Source organism: Macaca fascicularis, chromosome 5 (assembly GCF_037993035.2).
Source record: "Macaca fascicularis isolate 582-1 chromosome 5, T2T-MFA8v1.1".
Classification (NCBI taxonomy): Eukaryota; Metazoa; Chordata; class Mammalia; order Primates; family Cercopithecidae; genus Macaca; species Macaca fascicularis.
In genome coordinates, this window is record NC_088379.1 from 134,720,056 (window position 1) to 134,743,456 (window position 23,401).

The following is a 23,401-nucleotide window of genomic DNA, read 5'->3' on the forward strand; positions in this document are numbered from 1 at the left end:
TGCCGTGAGCTATGATTGTGTCATTGCACTACTTCAGCCTGCGTGATAGAATGGGACCCTGTCTCAAAAAAAAAAATAATAATAATAATTTTTTGTCCTAAAGTGAGTAACATTTTTGATGGGGAAGAGAATTAGTGGTACCTGGAGAAGTCTGTTGATGCCAATTATAAACAGAATCACAGAAGATGTGTAAAATCTTTATACCTTGGTGAGGGTTATTTAGCTTCTTTGTGTTTTGACACAGGTCCATAATTATGCTCTAACTTGTCAGCCCAAATTTCAATGTGACCTTTATTTTTTAGCAACTACATCTTACTGTACACCAAAAGACTAGTTTCTATTTCTGGAAAAATGAAAACTAAAGAGAGGCAGAGAAATCTTAAAGTTAATTTGGTTACTGAAGATTATTATTTTTTTAATACACAAAGAAGAATGCTTTAATCTAGGAAAAAATATCATTAATGGAATAGCTGAATATTTCAATGATATTTCTAATTTTATTATGGCTTCTTGGCAGATAATCCCTGCCCTGTTGCATTCAATTGGGCGGAATTATCGTGTCTCATAAAGCTGTCAAGTTAATCTGAATCATCGATGTTTGACAGGCAAATAAAAATGAAAATTATTGTCCCCAAAATTGGGGATTATAGATCTCCTACAGAAATATACATGTGCGATTTAATAGTGATAATCTTTCAATTTAGATGAGCAGCGTTATCTGCCTTGATAATTTTTAATATCAAGGTCAGGATTTTATCTTCCAGATCAAAAATACTTAAAAAAAAATTACTTGGGGGACACTGTAAAAGTAAAAGTAATGATCTACAGACCTGTTTTTTTTCTTAGAGATACGTAAGTAGAATTATAAACTATGCATTTATAGGTTAAAAATAATCTCTTGAATCTTATTTTCAATCAAATTTTCTAACAAATTCAAACCACTCTGTCTCTCTTAAGGGAACTCATCACTATGGTTATTTCTCCACTCAACCTGTCCTTTTAAATCTCTGAAAAATGGAGAAACAATCTACAACATTAAGAATGTTTACTGAAGCTGTTTCAGGAAGCCTTGGCCTTTAGCTGCAGCTCTCATATGCAGGCCTTGCGACTATTTCATTTTATAACATAACAAGAAAGATATAAAGAAAAGTGGCCGGGCGCGGTGGCTCAAGCCTGTAATCCCAGCACTTTGGGAGGCCGAGACGGGTGGATCACGAGGTCAGGAGATCGAGACCATCCTGGATAACACGGTGAAACCCCGTCTCTACTAAGAAATACAAAAAATTAGCCGGGCGAGGCGGCGGGCGCCTGTAGTCCCAGCTACTCGGGAGGCTGAGGCCGGAGAATGGCGTGAACCCGGGAGGCGGAGCTTGCAGTGAGCTGAGATCCGGCCACTGCACTCCAGCCTGGGCGACAGAGCGAGACTCCGTCTCAAAAAAAAAAAAAAAGAAAAGTAATGAGCAAATATTATCAAGTATGCTACACCGTTATTTTAATCAGATGTTGCTAATGGCTTTCACTTTTGTATTTTGATGATCAGATTAAATAGCTTTATACAAAATGTAATTTGAATGATCTGGTATAGGTTCTTATTTCAGTGGGGACTGAAATTCCTGAGCATCTTTTTACTGAACATTTAAAATAATCTCTTTTTAGATGCCAAACTCTGAAATTAAAGGATACATAAGACCAGGTTCTTAAAGCATTGCTTTAATTAATGTTTTTATGATTTGAAAGTATAAATATCAGTGGTAATGAATTGCGTTTCATTCCAATCCAGCTCAGGATAATGTTTATATTTTGTAGAAATATGTAAATAGTAGAGGGTTCAATGATAAAATATTCACTATAGACATGTAGAACAGAGAATAAAGGACCTTCAAATATTGCTTCCGGTTTTTCCTATGTTTTAATCATAAAATATATACTAAAATGCAAAATTATGTGTACATATTACATATTGTTACAAAATATAAAATGATCGTCATATATAATTTTCAAAACGATCTTTCCAAATAATAGATAACTTTTATACCTATATTTTTTTATCATTTTGAAGACTGCTTTTAAGGATTTTGTCTCATCTGAATCATACATCCATATTTTCTGAAATGAGCATGTACAGTACACCTATTTTGTACATGAGAAATCTGACCCAGGAAGTTATATATGTATAATATCACCTAACCAGTGAATGATGGAGCCAGGACTTGAAACAGGTTTCCTGACTCTTAAAAAGATCCTTTAATGTTTCCACAGAAACCTCAAACTGGTAAACTTGGTTGTATAAGGGTAACATTTGCAGTGCCATAGATCTTGATCTAAATAAACTATCTTAAGAAATTCAATTCAATTTTATTGACAAATTGCCTGCTCTGTACCTGGAAGTTTGCCGTTCCTGGATAAAATACCTGTACATGAAATCTTAGCTCTGATCTCAAGAAGCACACAATTGGCAAGCTAGGTAAATGCATGATGCAGTATGATGCAGTGAAACAGCCGACAATTAAGGAATATACAGGAAACTCAGAGGAGAGAAAAGCATTTGCCTCTTCTTGAATTGAGTAGGAAAACATGTGGTCCCTCAAATTTCAAATTTCAATTCAGACATTGTGTACTAAGAGGAGACAGGACCTTGTCAGCTTTGTTATCACCTACACAGTGCAAGGAACTCAGTATTATTCACTGGCTATATTAATGTACTTGCACAAATAGTATAATTAATATACTATTATTTATCAATAGTATATAGTACAAACTTCTATTTATTGAGTGCGAGTCATCATGTCAGTTGCTTCATATTATTATCTTTAAATATTACATTATCTTTAATCCATATATTTACATTATCCTTAATCACCAGAATGTTGCCAAAGGATTAGTATGATCTTTATTTTATGGGTGCAATTATCGAGACTTAGAGAGGTTGAAAGGCTTGCCTAATTTCACATAGCTAATCAGCGAAAGAACTGAGAATCAAAACCAGATTTACTTGGCTCTAAAATCTGTGCTCTTCTCTTGACTGCAATCTGCCTCCTATTTCAGATCTCTTGAAGGTCCCATCTGACTCTGCTTATTTATTAAAGCACCAAAAAGGTCTTATTTATAAAATCTATGTCAGAGGAATCCTCTTGTGTATATATTATGGGTCCTCCCCGCCTTCCTATCCTAAATATTTTGGGACTATTTTAAATGACTGAATGGCCTCAAGGCTTTTTAGGGGGGATGGAGAGTGGATTTAGAGACAGTTGCTCTGCTTATTCATCACTATTTTAGCTCTGGATTCTCTAATAGAAATAAAGATGCAAGTGTTGCCAGAATTTGTGCCCTTGAAGAATTTACTGGTTTTCACAGTAATTGTATTTTCATAATGTTTTAACAGATTAGGAAATTATCTCCATTGGGCCTGGTGAATTACCCTTACTAGCTTGTGGCTTCACATTGGCTCATATTAGAAATGTACTTATGCTTATAATGAATCTTACCAGGACTAGATTAAATTCTAACAAATTATGTAAACAGAAACTAAAGTGCTAATAATTTCTCTTGGGATGAGTTAGAGTGGGAACTGGCTACTCGTCTTAGGCAACTGAGGAATGAGATCTTAATAACTGTGGTTTGGTCATTATGATTTTTACTTTCCATCATATTACTTATTGTTTTGCCTTTTGTTTTGTTTTTCACTTTATTACTTTGGGGCTTTATCTTGTAAAAAACTGTCTTTCTTTTTTCTTTTTTTTTCTTTCCTTTTTTCTTTTTTTTGAGGTGGAATTTTGCTCTTTTTGCTCAGGCTGGAGTACAATGGCGCGATCTCGGCTCACTGCAACCTAGGCCTCCCAGGTTCAAGCAATTCTCCTGCCTCAGCCTCCTGAGTAGCTGGAATTACAGGCACCTGCCACCAGTCCTGGCTAATTTTTGTATTTTTAGTAGAGACAGGGTTTCACCATGTTGACCAGACTGGTCTCGAACTCCTGACCTCGTGATCTGGCCGCCTCGGTCTCCTAAAGTGCTGGAATTACAGTCGTGAGCCACTGTGCCCAGTCGTAAAAACTGTCTTTCTACTGTCTTTGAAATTTTTATTTGAAATTTTTTCTAACTTAATTTGAATGTCTGTACATTTATTTTAAATATTCTGCTTTTTTGTAGATGTATTTATTAACTATAAATACATTTTTTTCCAAGTACTGTGTTTATTGGATCGCATAGGTATTAATATGTGGTTCTGGTCATAATTTGGTTCTAAGTAGTATAATTCAAAATTTCAGTTTATTTTTAACTCAATAATTATTTTGAAGCATATTTTGTTATTTTATAATTATATTACATTATGGAGAAATAATGTGTGGATAATTTCTACATTTTGAAAACCATAAATATTTTTTCTTCTGTGCTAAAACATGCTCTCTTTACAAATACTTATGGAGAATTTGAAAAATTTTAACATTATTTTCCATATCTTCTGTTCTCCATATTATTCTGTTAAATGAAGACTTTGATTTTGTATATTTTCTTGTATGAATTTTTAGTTGCTAAGAAAGGCTTGCCAATTGTCCTACAATGACAGTGTTTTTCAAATACATCATTTATGTTGCATATATAATGCTACAGTGTGTGTTAGATAAAGTTCATTATAGTATAATTGTCCTGAAGATTTATAATTTTTAACAATGTGAAATATTTATGTTTATTAAATTTGACCTTTAATTCTATTTTATGTTGCATAACATTGCCAATTTTATTTTTTGTCATTGCCTACCATATTTTGCATATTCTTTATTTTCAAAATTTGTGGGTTTTTTTGATACATAGCATATAATTGGATTTTGGTAATGAAATATTTGTCATTTAATAAGGTATTTATCTATACTTATTAAAATTTTGAACATTGCATTTACTTCTGTTATTTTATCTTAATTTGCCATTCACTCCTACGGACTCTTTTAGAACTTGTGTTAAATTGATTTACTCAAGCTTGTGTCTGTTTAAGTCTTCTTGGAATGTTCTGTTTTCTTAACTTCTGTCAGAACATGTATATAGTATTTCTCTACCTTTTTCCTCACTCTCTTCTAGTTGTATTTAAAAGTTCTTTCCCCTTATCTCTCAAATACTGAAACACCTTAGCATTTTGTCCTATATCCATATCTTCTTATTCTGTAATCTAACACTAGACACTTTCATCTAGCTCTTGGTTTCAAGATCTGTGTATATTCTGGCATTAAATTCTGGGACTGTATATTCAAATTATCATAAATATGACCAGTTGAATACCCCATAAACACCTCAAATTTGATATATCAAAAGATGGGCTATTTGCATTTGCCTTCCTCAACCCCAATTTTTTTCTCTATTGCTCTTCATCCTAGAGCATGATCACATTCAGTTGCCTAAACCAGAAAATTAAGTGCTATTCTTGATTTCTCACCTTGGTTCACGTTAATTGTACTGATTTCATACATCCTGAATTCATCTACTTATTTACATTCTTACCTCTACTATCTTAGTTCAGATAGTCTTAAATTCCAGCCTCAATCACTACAGTATATTCAAATGCATCTATTCCCTTATTCTCTGTTGGTTCATCTTCTGTATTATATCTGTAATCACCTTTCTAAAATATGTAAATGTCATATATGTTTTAATAAGTAATATATACATATATATGTATATATGTATATATATGTGTGTGTATGTATATATATATAGTTGTATTTGTCTGTTTTCACACTGCTAGAAAGATACTACTCAAGACTCAAGATGGGGTAATTTATAAAACCAAGGGGTTTAATTGACTCACAGTTCCACGTGGCTGGGGAGACCTCAGGAAACTTACAATCATGGCGGAAGGTGAAGGGGAAGCAAGGCACGCCTTACATGATGGCAGGTGAGAGAGAGCAAGGAAAAAAGTTTTACACTTTTAAACCATCAGATCTTGTGAGAACTCACTATCACGAAAACACCATGTGGGAGACTGCCTCCATGATTCAATCACCTCCCACCAGGTTCCTCCCTTGACATGTGGGGATCAAAATTCAAGATGAAATTTGACTGGGGACACAGTGCCAAACCATATCAATGGTCATGCCATTCCTTAGCTTAAAATCATTTGATGGTTCCCTATTACCTGTAAGATAAGAGCCAAAGTTTTAGAACACAGCTTAAATATCCCCTCCTCTCTTGGAGCATGCCTACTTCTCTCTAATTTCATCTTCTACCCTTTCCCTTCCCAGCTGTATGCTTCAGCAATCCTTTTACTTTTATTTAAAAGGATCACCTCAGTTAGAATGTTGCTGTCCCTCCTCAGCCTCTCCTGACCAGACAAGTCTGGGTTAGGTTTTAGGTTCTTCTATAGAACAGAAGCTTCTGTGTCCTTCTTCATGGCACTTGTCACATTAAGTTGTGATTAACTAATCACTTGAATTAATCTCCACCTGACTACATGCCTTTTATGAAGACATGCCCATTGTCTGCCATGCTTTCCCTTGTATTCCTAGCACCTTGCATTGTGAGGGCACAACACACAACATGGTGAATGAATGAATTAACTTGTTTCTACAAATTTGTATAAAGACACAAGAGGAGGTGAGAACTTAATGGAAAGATAAATAGCATTTATTTAACACACACCAGTGTGCTAAATGTTTTAAAATGCATTACTTTTTCAATTTTTGAAAATTCAAGACAAATCAAACTAGTGTTAAGAAAGGTTAAGCAAACTTACTTAAGATAGCATAGATAGCAACTAAGAGAGCTAAGATACAAACTCTAAGTTATTCTTTCTTCTGCTCTACAGTATTATTCATTCATGCCAAAAGCTTAGAAAATAATTAAAGGGAAGAAGTAGGAGGCATCATTAATTTCCTTGGCAGAAATCCATTTAAGACTCTTGGAATATCTTATAACAGTGAGTCTGTGATGGTTGTTTTGGTATCTTCACAGTACTAAAAGCTCCCCTATTGCTATTATTCTAGATCCCATGTCAACAACATAAGATTTGTTTTTTTGTTCTATCAGCTATAGTCTTATTATTCAGTATGCTCAACTCAGTTCAGAGATATTTATGAATTTATCACTGAAGGCCATCTGTCCTGGGGTATGTGAACAAACACAGTGACACCTAGAGATAATAAGAGAAAAGGTTTGAAAATATTGATTATCATTCTGATAAAATTTCTCAGAATTCTGTGTTACCAAGAAGGAGAGGGGCCCAGCTATTCACTGCTAGTTGCAAATATTATTTGACTAAAGTAAGAGTTTGTTTTCATGACATATTTACTATATCAGGCACTGTTCTGTGTGCTTTACACCTATTAACTCAATTCTACTGACTAGCTAGAAATAATTTATTGCCATTCTTTAGTTTTATTTAGGAATTTGAGACATAGAAAGGTTAAATAAATTACCTATGCTCACATAAATAGTAACAGATTCAAAAACAAGCAGTGTAACTCCAACATCTGTATTATAACCATTATGCAGGGCTTTAGATGTGTTTAAAAAAGTATCTTTTTCCATGCTACTTTGAATATGAATTTTATTTGTTAGCTCATGTTGCTATTGTTTGTAGTTAAACCCCTTGTTCTAGCCTTTGCTAGGGATCCTTTTACTTACTTGTTTGTCACTAGAAAAGTGATATATTGTATCCTGTATTTCAATTCTATTGGATAATAGCAAGAGCGAATTTGTTTATAGGTAAAGAAAGTTGACTTTCTAAGCCTTTCTGCTTTATTTGATGACTTATATGTTTTCATGTTTATATTTCCATTACCAAGACGGCCTTAATGGTCCTCTCACTTTGACTAACTTTACAAAAGCTTTTTCCTGTCTCTGGTGCCCTGACCTCCCTTTTCCTAGAGCATTTATTTTAGAAACCTTGCCATTGTAAATGCCTTTTCTGCTCATTTGAGATGTATATTTTTTTAAAAGTCGTTTGACAGTTCTACATACTAGAAATATATCAAGCATCTAGGAAACATAACTGCAATGCCATCTAAGATAACACCCTTATCTCCCAATCTCTGTGGGAGGGACGGAGACTAACTGGTAGTCTTCTTGCTCCAAATTGTAAAACCCACCCCCTGTCGTAAATTTTAAGAATTTATTTTTTTCTCTAAAGCCAATTAGCAAGCAAACACAGGCAGCCTGTGAGCTCCCTCTCAGCCCAGCCTTTAAAAATCCTCCTGCCCTTTGTTGCAATGGAATTGAGTTCAAACTTAGTTCTGGCCTCTCTGACCTATTGCAGTAACCTGAAAAAAGTTCTTCCTTGCCTGTTTAACTTTCTAAAGTGCAATTTTGCTTTGACAACTTGTCTGTAGAAAACACAGGTTAATATCATGATAAATATGTTGACATCATAGATTGGTCTTTCCCAGGTCTTAATTCTTTATAAATGTTCAAAATTTTAAGACTTTGGTGAAGAAGATCTGGGTTGTAATGTTGACATTTTTTGAAAGAAGAAATTGAGTCTCAAAACACTCTGCTGGGCTCTTGTTTAAGATCAAATGAGAAAGCATGTTCTGGAGAAGAAAGTATATTTCCTCCATTGTGAGTTGTGAGTTCAAGGCATTACATCTTTTTAAGAGGATTGAAAAGGCAAAGATTGGAAAATACACATATATGTAAGCACATTATTGAGAGGTGGGGGCTGGGTAAATTTTAACTATAAGAAGAGTATAAACCAACAGAAGTTAAGAGATAAACATTCAAAAGGGAAACCTAGATTCAAAAGATAAAAAGCACTTATTTAGTCATATACTTCCTTAGGCAATAACATGATCTACTCACTAGTTTAGTGGGAAGAATCACTGTGAAGATGAGACAGACTATCTGGGGAAATTACTGTTGTTTATAATTGTCTACAGTTATTTAAACATTTTTAATGTAACCAAAAGAGGGAGTGTGGTATGCTATTCTGACTACTACTTTTGTTTTATTGGAAAATTCTCTAGTGGTTGCCATTGAAGATTGATGGAAATTAAATTTCCCCTTAGTTTGGAAGTTTTTAATTATACTCAATTATTTATCTGGCTTTTTCTTAGGGATCTGTACATTTGTTTTCAAAAACACAAAGAGCAGTACATACAAGTAGGACACATTCAATTTTTTATTCTGTTAAAAAACCCACAATATTTGCATATTTTTCAAATTGCTTTGTGTGCTCTCCGAAGCAGTGTTAAGCAAATCAGCATATTTATCTAAGGAGAAAATGATATCCTAAAATATTTTGAGAAACCTAACTTGTGAAATAGCTTCTAGTTTTCATGTGTTTCTACATGAAAACAAAACAAAACAAAAATACACAGAACATAAAAAGACTATCAATTAACTAATCAAGTTAATGACTTCTTTCAGGACACTTGAGTGGATTTCAAATGTGCATTTAAGTATTAAAATTAAACATTGAATATTCTGTGAAGAAAACTTCTATCATTTGAACAGAATGTGAACTAAATTTGGGAGAAAAAGTAACAGAGAATTCAGTCCACCAGATTTGATGAGATATTTTTCATGCATCTGATCTCTGGGGACAAATATTAAACTTTGGTTGTTTTCCCGTAACTATCATCAACCCCAAACATAGAAAGTATTTGGCTTAAGAAAAAATCCAAAAACAGAAATAGTTCTTGTTCAACTTATATTTGTTAAAACTATGTGAAATCTCTGATATAGTGAAATATAAATACCATAAGGTGGCTACTTTTAATTAATCATTTTGGTTACTGTTTCTGGAATTGCTAACTCTGAATAGAGAACATAATAAGGGTCAGTTATCTCTTCCATTAACTTTGGTACCATACCATTTGATTTTTAAGCATTCATTCGAAGTAGGCATTTTATATGAAAAAAAATAAACTTCAATTTTGAGATAAGTTCTTTCAGTCCTCCAGGCATTTTGGATGTGGATACTTACTAGAGCTTCACAAGAAAGTTGTACTGAGGAGTGATTCTCTGCCAGAGCCATACCCTGCCTGGAAGGTTAGATCAAAAGCATCAACATCAACAGATTTCTCTTCATGCTCACTCTGTCTGACAGTTTAGATTAGAAATATCTGCCAGCTGTTCCTTTTCCTACCTTTCTTAGTTTTGGTTAGGTGACAGATATAACAGACTTATTAACATTTTTTTCTATAGCTCAGAATCAGCTTTCCAAATATGAAAAAAAAAATTCCTAGCATTTAAAAAGTATCAGGAATTTCAGCACATTACACTTAATTTTTAAAATTATGAGACCTCCCACAAAATTAAACAGAATTATAAACCACTTACTTTTTGGAATAGTAGAGGAGAGATAAACCACATTACTGTGTTTCTTACTAAAATGCAGAAGAATATAAATATCTCCAGGAAATGAAAATAAACTAAAAGGAAAATACAACTTATGACTACTTTGCAGATAAAATATAACTTGACAGAGGAGGAGGCTGAGAGAAAATAGGAAGAAGCGCCATTTATTGACTGCTTTGAAAGTTATGTTCTGTATAACCTTTGTAATTTCCCTTAATTTCTATGGTCTTTTTTCCCTTTAATTTCTGTGGTCTTTTATTTTTAAAGTAAAAATAATACTTGCCTTTCCCGTCTGAAACAATTCAAAGTTAGACTGAAAAACTGTTTGTACTATAAAGCACTATGTAATGTAAAAGATTACTACTTTTTGAACCCACTGATTCTGTAATTTCTAAAATAATTATGAAGATATTCAAAATATTTTCACTCTTTCACATATTTAATATGGATTTTGGAGCTTAGTTGGCTCTAATAGGATATTGACTGGGGGCCGGGAGTGGTGGCTCACGCCTGTAATCCCAGCACTTTAAGAGGCCAAGATGGACGGATCACTTGTGGTCAGGAGCTCAAGACCAGCCTCGCCAACATGGCAAAAATCCATCTCCACTAAAAATACAAAAAAAAAAAAAAAAAGTAGCCAGGCATGGTGGTGTGTGTCCGTAGTTCCAGCTACTCAGGAGGCTGAGGCACAAGAATCACTTGAACATGGGAGGTGGAGGTTGCAGTGAGCCAGGATAAGGCCACTGCACTCCAACCTGGGCATCAGAGGGAGACTCTGTCAAAATAATGGTAATTATAGTAGCAGTAGTAATAATAATAATAATCTTGGTTGGGAACTATTGGGAGGTTCTAGGTGGCTCTTGCTCATTGTAATAGGTCTCTGGTTACATTCATTACTTAACTCACCACCCTTCCTGAATCTTTTTCTTCCTAGTGAAGTTCATTGTAAGCAGTGGCAATATGCCAGACACTAAGGAACATTCTGTGTTTCCAAGCAAATATGTAATAGAGAGATCTGAATTCGGGTCCAGTTAGGCATCAGTAGCAAGGGATGGAGAATGGGGTGGGATAAGTAGGGAAGGAGACAGTGAAATCTTTATGCTGACCTTACAATGAGTTTTGCCTCTTCTCCACAGTGCAAAGCTGACCTTTGCAATTGACTCTAGCATAGAGGCTGCATTTGAGAAAAACTGTGTTTGGATAACAGCATGTGCTTTCTAGTTGTTACCTATTCTAGAATGTGCCTGAATGATCTCTGTAAGATTATGATTAAGTTTTCATTCAGAAGGCATGCCCAGGCTGAATCCCTCATTTCTCTAAACCTTGAGTTGGAAGGTCTCTTTGTGGGAGTGCTCTTTTGGTTGTGGGTATGAATGGTAGCCTGAAGTCTCTCTGGCAGGTTGAAACAAACCTCTCTTGAGAATACAAGGAGGTCTAGGCACTGTGTCAGGAACGTAGACAAGTGTAAGGAGTCAGGCAAGTTGCTAATCTGCCACCAATAACTATGACTGCCTGGGGAGTTCTGCCTCTTTACCTCTGTCCTCATCTCAACTAGACAGTACATACCTTCAAACTAGAAAGGCAAAGCCACTAGGTGCTTAGAAGAGGGCAGTGAGGCAAGGGGAAGTCCTATAAGAGGAGTGGTTGAATCCTGTTGGATCATTCCATCTTCCACTCTATTATTTCTAGCCTGAATCACATAGACATGGTGTGTTGTGGTGAGAGCAGCCAGGTGGAGATGACCCCATTTCCTCTAAGGGGACTTGATTGTTCACTTTCCAGAAGCACAACAAGCAACTCTTTTCTCAGGAAGGGAAGCCATTGCAAATTTGGGGAACAATAATCCCTTAGTCTTCAGGGAACTTCTCTATAGAAGGTCTCTCATTTAGATGATATTCTAAAGGCCTGGGACAATAATCCAGAAAGACAATTTCAATCATCTTAATGATCCCTAAATTATTTCAATTATCTAACCAATCCTTCAAATAAGACAGTGCTTCAAGAAGGCACAGTCACATTAATCAGACATCCTAGAATGACAGCATTAGAAGAGACTTTAGTCAAAATTGATCTAAAGCAAATAATTCCTTAAAATAGCAACGTTGGTAAAACATTATCTATGCTTAAAGCCCCACACCAGCAGGCAGTGCACATATTCACAGGCATTTTGATGTAGGAGAAAGCACTTGGCTTTGGAGGCAAAAGATACTTTGGGTCCCAGCTCTGTGCTTTACTATGTGAATGTAGGCTAGTTATTTTATCTTTAACTTCCTGATATATTTACAATGGAAGAGAAAATGGTATCTTTTTCATTTTGCTCATCTGAGCATGAGGTGAGACAATGTGAATAAAGCATCAAAGAACATGCTTAACAATTGGTATTTTTCTTCCCAGTCTTTTCATGGTTATAATCTGCCTTCTGCCTTTAAGTACTGCCACAAACCATGTGACCTCAAGAAAAGTACTTAACCTCTCTGGGCCTAAACTTCTTCGAAAGTAAAATGAGATCCTCAGGTTGATTGATTCAAACGTCCCTCCAAGGACGTTTTTTACTAAAATATGAAACATCATGGTGGATTTCTGAAGACATTACCTTCGCTTTTGTTCCCTTATAGCCAGCTGTTATCATAGGCTCGGCTGGGCTAGACATAATTACTTTTCCCCTATGGAGTCAAGAAACAAACTAAATGGCAGTGTCCTTGAATAATTTATTTGACTCCTAGAATTAGTACATTATCATTGTTGCTATGGAAGAAGTAATTTACATTTTGAAAGGGTATTTTACTTCTTTTATCTCTGAATGTATTTTAATCCTTTTACTACTTGGAAGATGTGACTCCATTATTTAATGTCAATACTCCCCATATCCCATTATTTGGGTGGGGTCAGTTATCATCTGCTATGTCTGATGAGGTTAATGCACTGGGACTCTGAGCGCCTACATTCAGTTAATGAATTTGAAGCAGAGTCTCTGGAGTGTGCACACTGTGAGTACCTTATCAGTCCTTAAGGTTTTGTTTGCTTTTTGGTAGTGTGATCTGTAGAATAATAGTTTATGTATATACACTGGTTAATCCTGAAAAGTAGGTGTTGGATTTGGGAATGTGTAGTTCTGTGGAGGGAATATATATTCTGTGATCAGACATAGATTCAAATCTAGACTTCATCATTTATTTGCGCACAACCCTGGCTAGGCACTTTATGAATCTGAATTCCTTTTTTTTTTAAATGAATTTCAAAATAAAGACACCTATAAAATAAAGACACTATTGACTTTCAAGTTGATTGTGATATTACATGAGAAATTATTTGTCAAAATACCTTTTAAATACATCTCTATACCAGTGCAATGCCTTATTTTGATTAGTGAGATTACTATCTATCAATTCCAGGAGACATTAGCTTGGAGACAGTTATAGGCAAGAGAAGCTGAATAAGATTTGTATCTTATAGGAGAACTACTGAAGAAGAACAGCAGTAGCTGGAAGTTTGTTAGAATAAGTGACCTGAAGTTTGTGTTATCATCACACTAAAAAAGGCACAATATAGGATGAAAGGCAGTGAAAGCCCCAGAAGCAGCCATGAGATTCCTTTTTAGTCTTCTGACTACCTGACGATAGTAAATATGGGCAGTCAAGGCAGTTCTTTTGGTTCTTCTCACCCCAGAAACATGGTAGGATTGTACATCTCTGCTACTTTGAAATTAGATGAGGCCTTGTGACTTGCTTTAGCCAATAAGGTGTGCGCAATTATGACATGCATTCATAACCAGATGGCAGCCATTCCCTTGGCCAAATGCTCACCATCCACGAGGGCAATACAGATCAGAGGCCGCAGCCGACCAGTGAAAGCCATGAAAAATAAGCACGGTGTTAATGTGTGTTGCCTTAAAACATTTTATGTTTTTTGTTTTGTTTTGTTTTGTTAGTTCAACGTAAATTAGACTCTCCTGATACATAGAATAAGTTAAGTCAAGTGACTGTTTCAGAGGTTTATGAGAATATGCTTTTTCAATGGAGAAGCCAGAAGCAAGAGTTGGAGTGGATCTTAACATGGGGGAGTTTCTGGAGAGTGTGAGTGTGAGAGAATTGTGCTATTCAGAGAAAGGGCTAGTCAAAGGACCTGTGCTATGCTGTATCAAGCAGCTAGAAGTCAGAGGCCCAGATTCTGCCCAGTGGCTGCTCCTATTTTTATTATCCTATCTCTATCTCATTACAGTTTGTACAGGGTGGGTCATTACATATGTTAATATGCTTAAGAAGAACTTTGTAATTCTCTTAAGACCTCATTTGCTGTATAGCTAGGATTATATTAAGAAAGACAGCAGCCATGTTTAGGTGTTTTCACGTTGGTTAGACAAAGAAGATCATAGTAGCAATGCATGCAAGGGAAAAAGTGGTAGCTTTCACTGATGATCTTACCCACACACCTCAAGACTTTTCTAGTCTATGTAATCTTAGTCTCACTGCCTCTCCAATCTCATTTCATGCTTTCTCCTGTTTTCATTTTATTTATCTCAGTGAACTCCAGCTTCTTCTTCTTCTAATATCAGTTCAACTGCCACCTTTCAGGTGCCTTCCTTGGCCCTCCTGAGTATATGAAATAATCTTGTTACTCTCATAATTTTATGCACCCTCAGTTTGCAGCACTTATCATGATTGTTATTTCTACATTTAGTTTTGTAATTTTCTGATTAGAGACTATCTCTCTCATTAAGTCTATAAACTACATGAGGGAAGAAGGGTTTAATCTGTATTCAATCACCTTTGTATATTTAGACAATAGCACAGTGCCTAACACATGATAGCACTCAGCAGGTATTTGTTAAGTGAATAATCAATTAAAGTCACTATGGTGGTCATCTAACATACTCATCTCTTTGACCACTCAGAACCCTGTGAGATAGGTAGCTATGTCTTCATTTTCAAAATGAGGATTGGTTAACATATTTGCTCCAAATCATACTTATAGATGGTGAAACCAGATTTTGAATCATGTTTATCTGACTTCAAAGGCTGTGGTCTTTCCATTACATGCCTCTGCCTCACCAGAGACTACAGAAATGCTTTAATTTTGAGGGAGTTAATAATGCATGGGACCTGAACTGAATATAATTTTATGCTGTTCTGCACTAGAAGAATTTTTTATTATCCAGCTGTAGCTTTGTGCCTTCATCTCTTATCAAGAAGAGGTAATTATCTTCATTAAAAGGCAACCCCTTCTCTCCCATATAACTTTGATGTAGTGGGTAAAACACTATTTTCTTTACTCCTTGCTCCCTATGAACTACTATCTTCAAAAGCTGTCAAAGTTTGCAAGCAGATGGCCAACTATTATTCACTCCTTAAGTTCCTCTGCAGCAATGCATCATCAGGTCCATCAGCAAATAGTAACATATGAAAACATATTATCTCATCTTTAGTATCTCCAAATGTCACTTTAACATTTGTTATTCCACTCTGGTTCCTAATTAAAGAAAGCTCATTTCCAATTCCCCTGACTGATATCTACCATTTCAATAATGCCCTTTATGTTTGTCCTAGAATATTCATCATTGTCTTGTTAACACAGTTGTTTTCAAATAAAATGGTAACTAACAGAGCCCTTTCCTGACTTTTAAAAAGTCTTTGATTATTTATTTCTATTTGACATCCTCTTCTGTCTTAGGCTATGATTCCACCCTGGACTCATACACAGTGACATCTGCCACCTGAAACTTGACGGGCATTTTTACCTTTTTAAGCTCTTTATCACACTTATCCCTCTCCTGCTGCTGCTAGCCTGAGTGGTATCTTTTCTGCAGCTCCCACTCACTGTCCCCTTTTCCATCTTTCTTCTTCAGGCTGTTTATCTCACACCCTCAGTCTGCCCCACTCTTTGCTCAGGTTCACTGAGGTCTAATATCTCTCATGTCATTCATTGCCCTCTCATATTCATTGAGCTTCTTAAGAAGATCAGTTCGTTTCTGTGATTTAATATCTAGTTCTTAATTTTATACCTAAAAGATAATACTCAAAGAAAATCATTCTTACCTTCTCTGCTCTGTGTTTGAAAGGCATTTGATCCTATCAGTGACGTTGATTTGCATTTTGAATTTGTTGCCATTTAAAATAAATTAAAATTTTGTCTTAGCTTATAATCAGATTACAGGAGCAGCACGAATCCACCTGACTTTAGAAATCTGGAGAGAGCCATTCGCTTGTATAATAGGTCAACTCAAATATCACTTTGAATGTATATTGTAAGGCTGGTACTGGGATTTCTGTGATAATAACTCTGCTTCTAAAAATTAAAGGATTTGAGCATGAGAGAAGTTTCTTTCATAGGAACATTAAGTGATAGGGAGTATGTAGCTTTTAAAAAACAGTCTTAATGGCAAGAAGTAGGATGTATTTGCTTTGAATGAGCTGCTCAGAAAACAAGATGGATGTTGGAGTGACTCTAATGGAGGTGAACCCCTAGCACCAGGGGGCCGGCCCATCTTCTTGCTCACACAGGCTTGGGTTGTTTATAACTGATGAAGTCACAATATGGGACATTCAAACATCTGATAATATCCTTTTAAAATGACAGAAATAAACCTAATTGAATTGCCATATCAAAGTTAAGTTTCTTAACTAGGCATGAAACCCTGATGAATAATGGATTCAAATTAGGGTTAGTGAGAATAAGGAAATTAACCTAAATATATTTTGCACATCATTTCAATGCAAACTTTTATTTGCAATTGCATTTTAAGGGAAAATAAGTATATTTGCTAAAGACATTTGTAAAATAGAAGGCACAAATCAAATCAAGTCTAGTTAAATATCACTCTGGTTAATGCATATTTGGCTGAATAATATTTTTAAAAATTTTAAGTTTAAAGTAATAATATACTTAATTATACTCTAGACTATATTAACAAAAGCACATTATCCCACTTTTTTTTTCTACTGGTTAACACAAGGTAAAATTCCATCAGAAATACAAATCAAATGTAAACTTGACATTACAAAATTGGACGGTGATGAAATAGAGAACACGAAGAAAAATGACCAAGATGTTGTATAGCATTTGGAATGGATGTTCTGACTATTTATTAATTCATGTAGATACATTCATTGGGCTCCCTGGAAGATACTAGTGATGCAATAAGAAATATGACAAACATGGCCCCAACCTTATAGAAGAAATGAAAAGACTGTTGAAAATCATAATGAGGTGATTAATGTTACGGGAAAAGCAGAAAAAATAGGAGAACATATAGAAGGTGCCTAATCAAGTTTAGGAATCAGAGTAGGGTGTGTGGAAGAAACACAGAGTGAGAAAAGAGGCATAATTTATTCTCTTCAGAAAGCTTAGTGAATCACGGAAAGTATAGTGTCTTGAGAAATTGAGAGCAAATCGGGAAGTTTGGTGAGTAATTTCAAGGGAGAAGAGTAGGAAAGACAAAACAGAAACAGTAGTGGAGCCAGATACTGAGAGTTCTATTAGCCAGGCATTGAAGTTTCCATTTAATCCTAGGAACAAATGGTACAGCATCTTGGTATTACAAAGCTCCAGTAGGTGATCAACACTGTGGTCTCTCTATTGTTAATAACAGCCTACAGAGTTGTGTAGCGCATAACCTGTGCAACTGTCTACATTCATCCCAAATGGGAAGTCCTTTCATATCTGCAAATGGAAGAGTGATATAACTTTGGGGGGTTATAACTATATAAGAACACTCTAGCTGCTATGCAAAACATAGATTGTTTGTCATATATATATGTATATATACACACACATTCATTCATTCACTCATAAACAAGTGTTTATTATATACATGCATTATGAGCCAGGAACTCCCCTACTTATTGTAGGATTCAGCAGTTAGTAAGATTGTCAAGGTCTCCATAATTATGGAGCTTGTATTCTGGTATGGGGGAAATAGAAAAAAATAATTTATCACTAAACAAAATAGTTTCAAATGCTAGCTGTTATGTAGAAAAGGAAATAACACATATATGTAGATTTGAAGATTCAAAGGAGTTATCCACGTGAAGATCTGGAGGCACAGGACATTAGAAACAGCAAGCATGAAGGCCTAGGCAGGAATATTCTGGATCAAGGAACAAAAAGGTGAGAGTGTCTGGAGCACAGTATGTCAAGGAAAGTGGAGCAAAAGGAATTCAAAGAGGCAGTCTGAGGTCTAATCAAATAAGTCTTTGTAGTGGTGGTTGAAAGAGTCAGATGTGTGGATATATACAAGAGAAAACAAATTGAAAGCAGAATAAATATGGTCAAATACATGGTGGTAATTCCATTTAAAGGGGACTTAAAACTAATTCTATATTGCTGCTGTCAACCAAATTAGGTGAATTGGGTGGTTGTTTAAAAAAGGAAGATTTTGTTTCCACAAACCGTCCATGAACAGAGCTGCCTGTCACTTGAGATATTTATGCAGAGTCAGTGCAAGGAAATTCTGCTCTGTGCGAAAGGTTCCCTGTGCCAAAAGTAGACAATTTGCCTCTAACACCACTTCCCACTACAAATATTTTTAGTTCATTTAGAGAAAATAAGGTTCATAAAGATTTCCTAAATTCAATATCAGAATCTTTTTGGACCATGGTCATTGACATTTGTAATTTCAGTGTACACAGGAAGAGTTGAGGAGACCAACTCTCTGTTCTTCTGAATCCCTACTGAATTTCCACATTTTTTTTTAACATGTGGGTTTTAGGCTCTACTTTATGATTGCTTTCATGTGACATAAATCTATCTTGCTATTAGTCACAGACAGAAAAATGTAGCATTTTCCTACAAAAAAATACTAGTTTAAAATAAATAGGATAATCAGGCTTTAGAAAGGAAAATCAAAATGTTCATATTCTTAAACAAAAGCACTGACACTTCTTTTTTCCTTTTCCATTTTTTTTTAAGCTCACATATTTTTTGATCTGCTTTTTCAGATCATATGTGTGGTCTTCACATCTGTGTATATGTTCAAGAGTGGGCATCTTAATCTTTCTAAGATTACATTTATTATATAGCTAGTAGTACATTGTTTAGTCAAAGAGTTAGAAAGAAGTTATGCTTGGGTGTCATATGTTTGGTTATGTTAAGAAATGGTTACAAAGGAAAGAGGATGAGCTCACTGAGCGTCTCCTTATGGACATACTTCAGCACCTTCCATCCATCTTTAGAATAAAGACGTTAGTTTTTCTCTTGGCTTGCATAATCCCACCTGTTCTTGATCCTGTGGCCTCTCTAACATCTTCTCACAAAAAGCATGCAAGCATCAATTCTAAATTAGTTGTACTTCTTCTTTTCTTAAAGCCTTCATACTAATATATTTAAGGTTTTTTTTTTTTTTTTTTTTTTTTTTTTTTTTTTTTTTTGCATGGGGTTTCTGAAATATAAAGATTGTAACATTTAAATATCTTCATCTAACTTTCTGTCTCAGTACAGCAGATAATGAAAGTAAACACAGGTAGGTTCCCTTTGAAGATTTTAAAAGGGTCATGTGTCAATGCTTTAATATGGTGCTGTGAAAAGTTACAGGTTTTACACTTAAAAATATTATCTTACAGAGAAAACACTACATTTTGATGTGATGCAAAAATAATTCCTTTAGAAGGAGTGGATGCCTTAAAAATTTTGTGGACAGCAGAATTTCTTTAGGACTGATGGATTGCTTTTAATCATCTTAGTTTTCTGCATTTGTGATTCCTGCTGCTCCATTTTTCAGAATTCATTGAGTTTTACATTAGCCTGTGTTCATTTAGTACAAGATAAGGATAACATTCTTTTGCCAGATCATCAACTTTTAAAGGATTCATCTTCACTAATAAAACGAAGTAGAAGATTGTGTCAATTAGTCAAATAATTGGAGCAAAACCTGAACGTTTCTCTGCATTTTTCCTTCAGCTTTTTAAAGATATAATTGACAAATAAAAATTATATGTATTTAAAGTGTACAACGTGATGGTTTGCTATATGTATGCGTTGTTGAAATGATCACCACAATCAAGCTAATTAACATCCATGTTTTTAGTTGCCCTGCAGTATCACATTACAAATGTAAACAATTGGCTACTCTGCCTATGGACTAACCTGCTCTGTCTATGGAACAGCCAATTTCCAATACTCTGTTGCTCTAATAAACTGACTTTGCTTTCATTTAAGAAAAAAAAAAAAAGAAAAAGAAATGTAAATGAGGGGCTCATAGCTTTGTTAAAGTACATTTTGCATTTCCTTTTACTGGTTGACAGTGGTCAGGAGAACTTCGCTATACCTCAATCCAATATGCTGTAAATCTTACAAAGTTAATCTTGTGCATTTAACTATTCTAAGGGAACTCTCTGGTTTAAAACATTAAAGCAAAAACAAAAAACAAAATCTGAAACACTAACGGAAAAAAAACAATTGAACCTAATCCTTTTATAGGTATAATCAATGACTAATTTGTACAATTTAAAAATTTACTTTGAAATATTTCTATCTTGACATTTAGATTTTAGTTTTTTATGTTTTCTTAAAGTAGCACAGATTCCATTGCTGTTTTAGCTCTATGTACTATCATCTATACATTTTATTTCCTCTTTTGGTTGTTTTGAATTTCTTTGACTGTAGAATAAAAGAGGGCAGGGTCAAAACCTTTTGTATAATACGCAGCATGATGATATGAATCAATTATGGATAGCAGCTATAAATATTTTTTCATTTCCTTGAACAGTTGGGGCTTGGATATAATCTTCACTGTCCTTGAAAAAGAGTTTTCAAATGGATTTTCTTCCCTATAAAGTGAATATGATTCTGTATTTGCCCATAAAACTCTTTGTGCAAAATTTCAGCTTTAAAAAATTAAATCTGAAAGTTGCATAGATTCTTGCTCCCTGTGCTAAAATTACGTTAGAAATGAAAAGTGCCTGAAAACAGATAATACAATGCAAATTGGTCTTTGCATGTCATTAACCTGACAGCTATGATGTGCCTTGCTCAATTTCAGTATTTAATAAGTGTCCAATTTTTAAAGTAGGAATAAAAATTAGAAACAATAACAAGTAAGTTACTTTCCAATAAATAGACATGTCCTCACTGATTTAAGAATAGTAATTGGGTGTAGCACATTAACTAAGTGGCCTAGAGCAATTTTGTAATAATCTTCTAAGCGCTTAGGGGAAAAAAATCAACATTTTATTACTCTTAACACACTGCAGTTACTGCTTCTCTTAATTCATTTTAGTGAGCTGTCAATAAATTTCACTCCATTAGATGCTGAATTTAATTAGCTCCAGGGTCACAATTTATGTGATTTCTAAATTGTGTGCTATTTACAATGTCTAGTAAATGTTACCTGTGGCAACATAAATATATTTAATCTATAGTCCGTAGTAGACAATTATTTTTCATTCCCTGGATATTACACGTTCAAAACTGCTGTTTCTGATTACTCTCTGAGCTCTTTGACTATGTTGTATGGAATAGGACCAGCTACATAATTTGTGGTTCCTAATGCAAAATGAAAACACAAGTCCCCGGTTAAAAGTTACTAAGAATTTTTAAGATGGGAACAGTAGAATCGGAGCAGGGACCTTTTAAAGAGAGGCACCCTATGTGACTGCACAGGTCACACACACCCATGAACTCAGCCTGGTGTATGAGTATAGCATATTTTGAACAAAAATAACATCTAATGTGTATAAATTGTATTCTTGGTAAATATTATGCCTGGGTAAATATGGATAACTAGAGATCAGTTCACTATGTATAAAGACAGAAACTGTGATCTCTTCAACTTTCAGCAAAAGTGACTTAGGTTTATGATGTAAACCAAATGTTCTTAGAAAAAGATACATTATCCTTTGATCAAGTGTTTGATCCGAAAATCTATATCGAATATAAGTAGATGCCAACACCAGGCATTGTTTTAAAATTTGAACATCTTATTCTAAATCAAGATCCTATTTAAGATAACTGAGTGTTTCTTTGAAGTTGTCATGTGGTATAAAATGCTGGTAGTCGACTCCCTCTCCATTCTTCTGTCCTTTTTTGGTAACAGAATACTGGCAGGGTGCTATGCTCAAAAGCTACATTTACACTGTCTACATTTACTTGAAGAGACCTGTGACCAACACACTTTAAGTAAAACTCTTTTGTTACTCCCTTTCTTCCTGTCTGTCACAACTGTGAAGGCTGAAGCTTCAGCAGTTATCTTTGAACCACGGGGCAACCTTGAGGATGATAGACATATACAACTTATGGTGGAACAGACAGACAAAATAAGCCTACGTCACTGATGACTTTGAAAAGATTTTAAGCTAGCCCTGGATTGCCATTATAAATGAGAAACCCCTTACTTTATTTCAATCTCTGAAATCCTATTTATTAGTTGAAGCACAACTTTGACTGATACCAGAGATAACGTTCCCCCCCCCCCTTTTTTTAATGTGTTTTACTGGATCCTGCTATTGTTGTGGTAATAACAGATAAATATAGAGCATCTCTATATGATAACATAAATAGAGAAAAGTTATTTAAAATAAAATAAACATAACTTCACTTCATTTTGTTACAATAGCTTTCAAAATTGGGCCAATTGTTTCCTTTACTTGTTCTCTAAAAGTAATTAGAGTTTTCAGTTTGTTTTGTATTTGTTTTTTTATTTTTGTGCTTGTTTGTCTTATTTTCTTGGTTTCTTTTAACCTGTTACAAATTACCTTAAGGTTTATTCATTCATTTAAGCAGAGACCCAAACAGATGACACGAAAACAAATAAGATACAACATCATACCTTAAATGACTCAGAGCTTAATGAGAGATTAAATGTGTAAAATATAATTTGAAATACAACTTGGTAAGACCTACAATAGAAGGAAAAAATAATATAGGTTTCCAGTTCCACTAAAACAAATGGCTGCTTTCCTTCCTAGAAAAATTAGGAGGGCTAGCAAACATCCAACCTTGATGATTTCTAGAATCTGATGCCTCTTAGACCCATTGCTAAATAAATAAAACTTTGTTCTTTGACTTTTTCTACTTTTATGAATAAGAAATGTCAGATTGACTTTACAAATTATTCTCTGCACCCATGTAGAATCTAAGGATGTGATTTAGATTTTTAAAATTTAGTTTTACATTAAAAAATATAGTATTG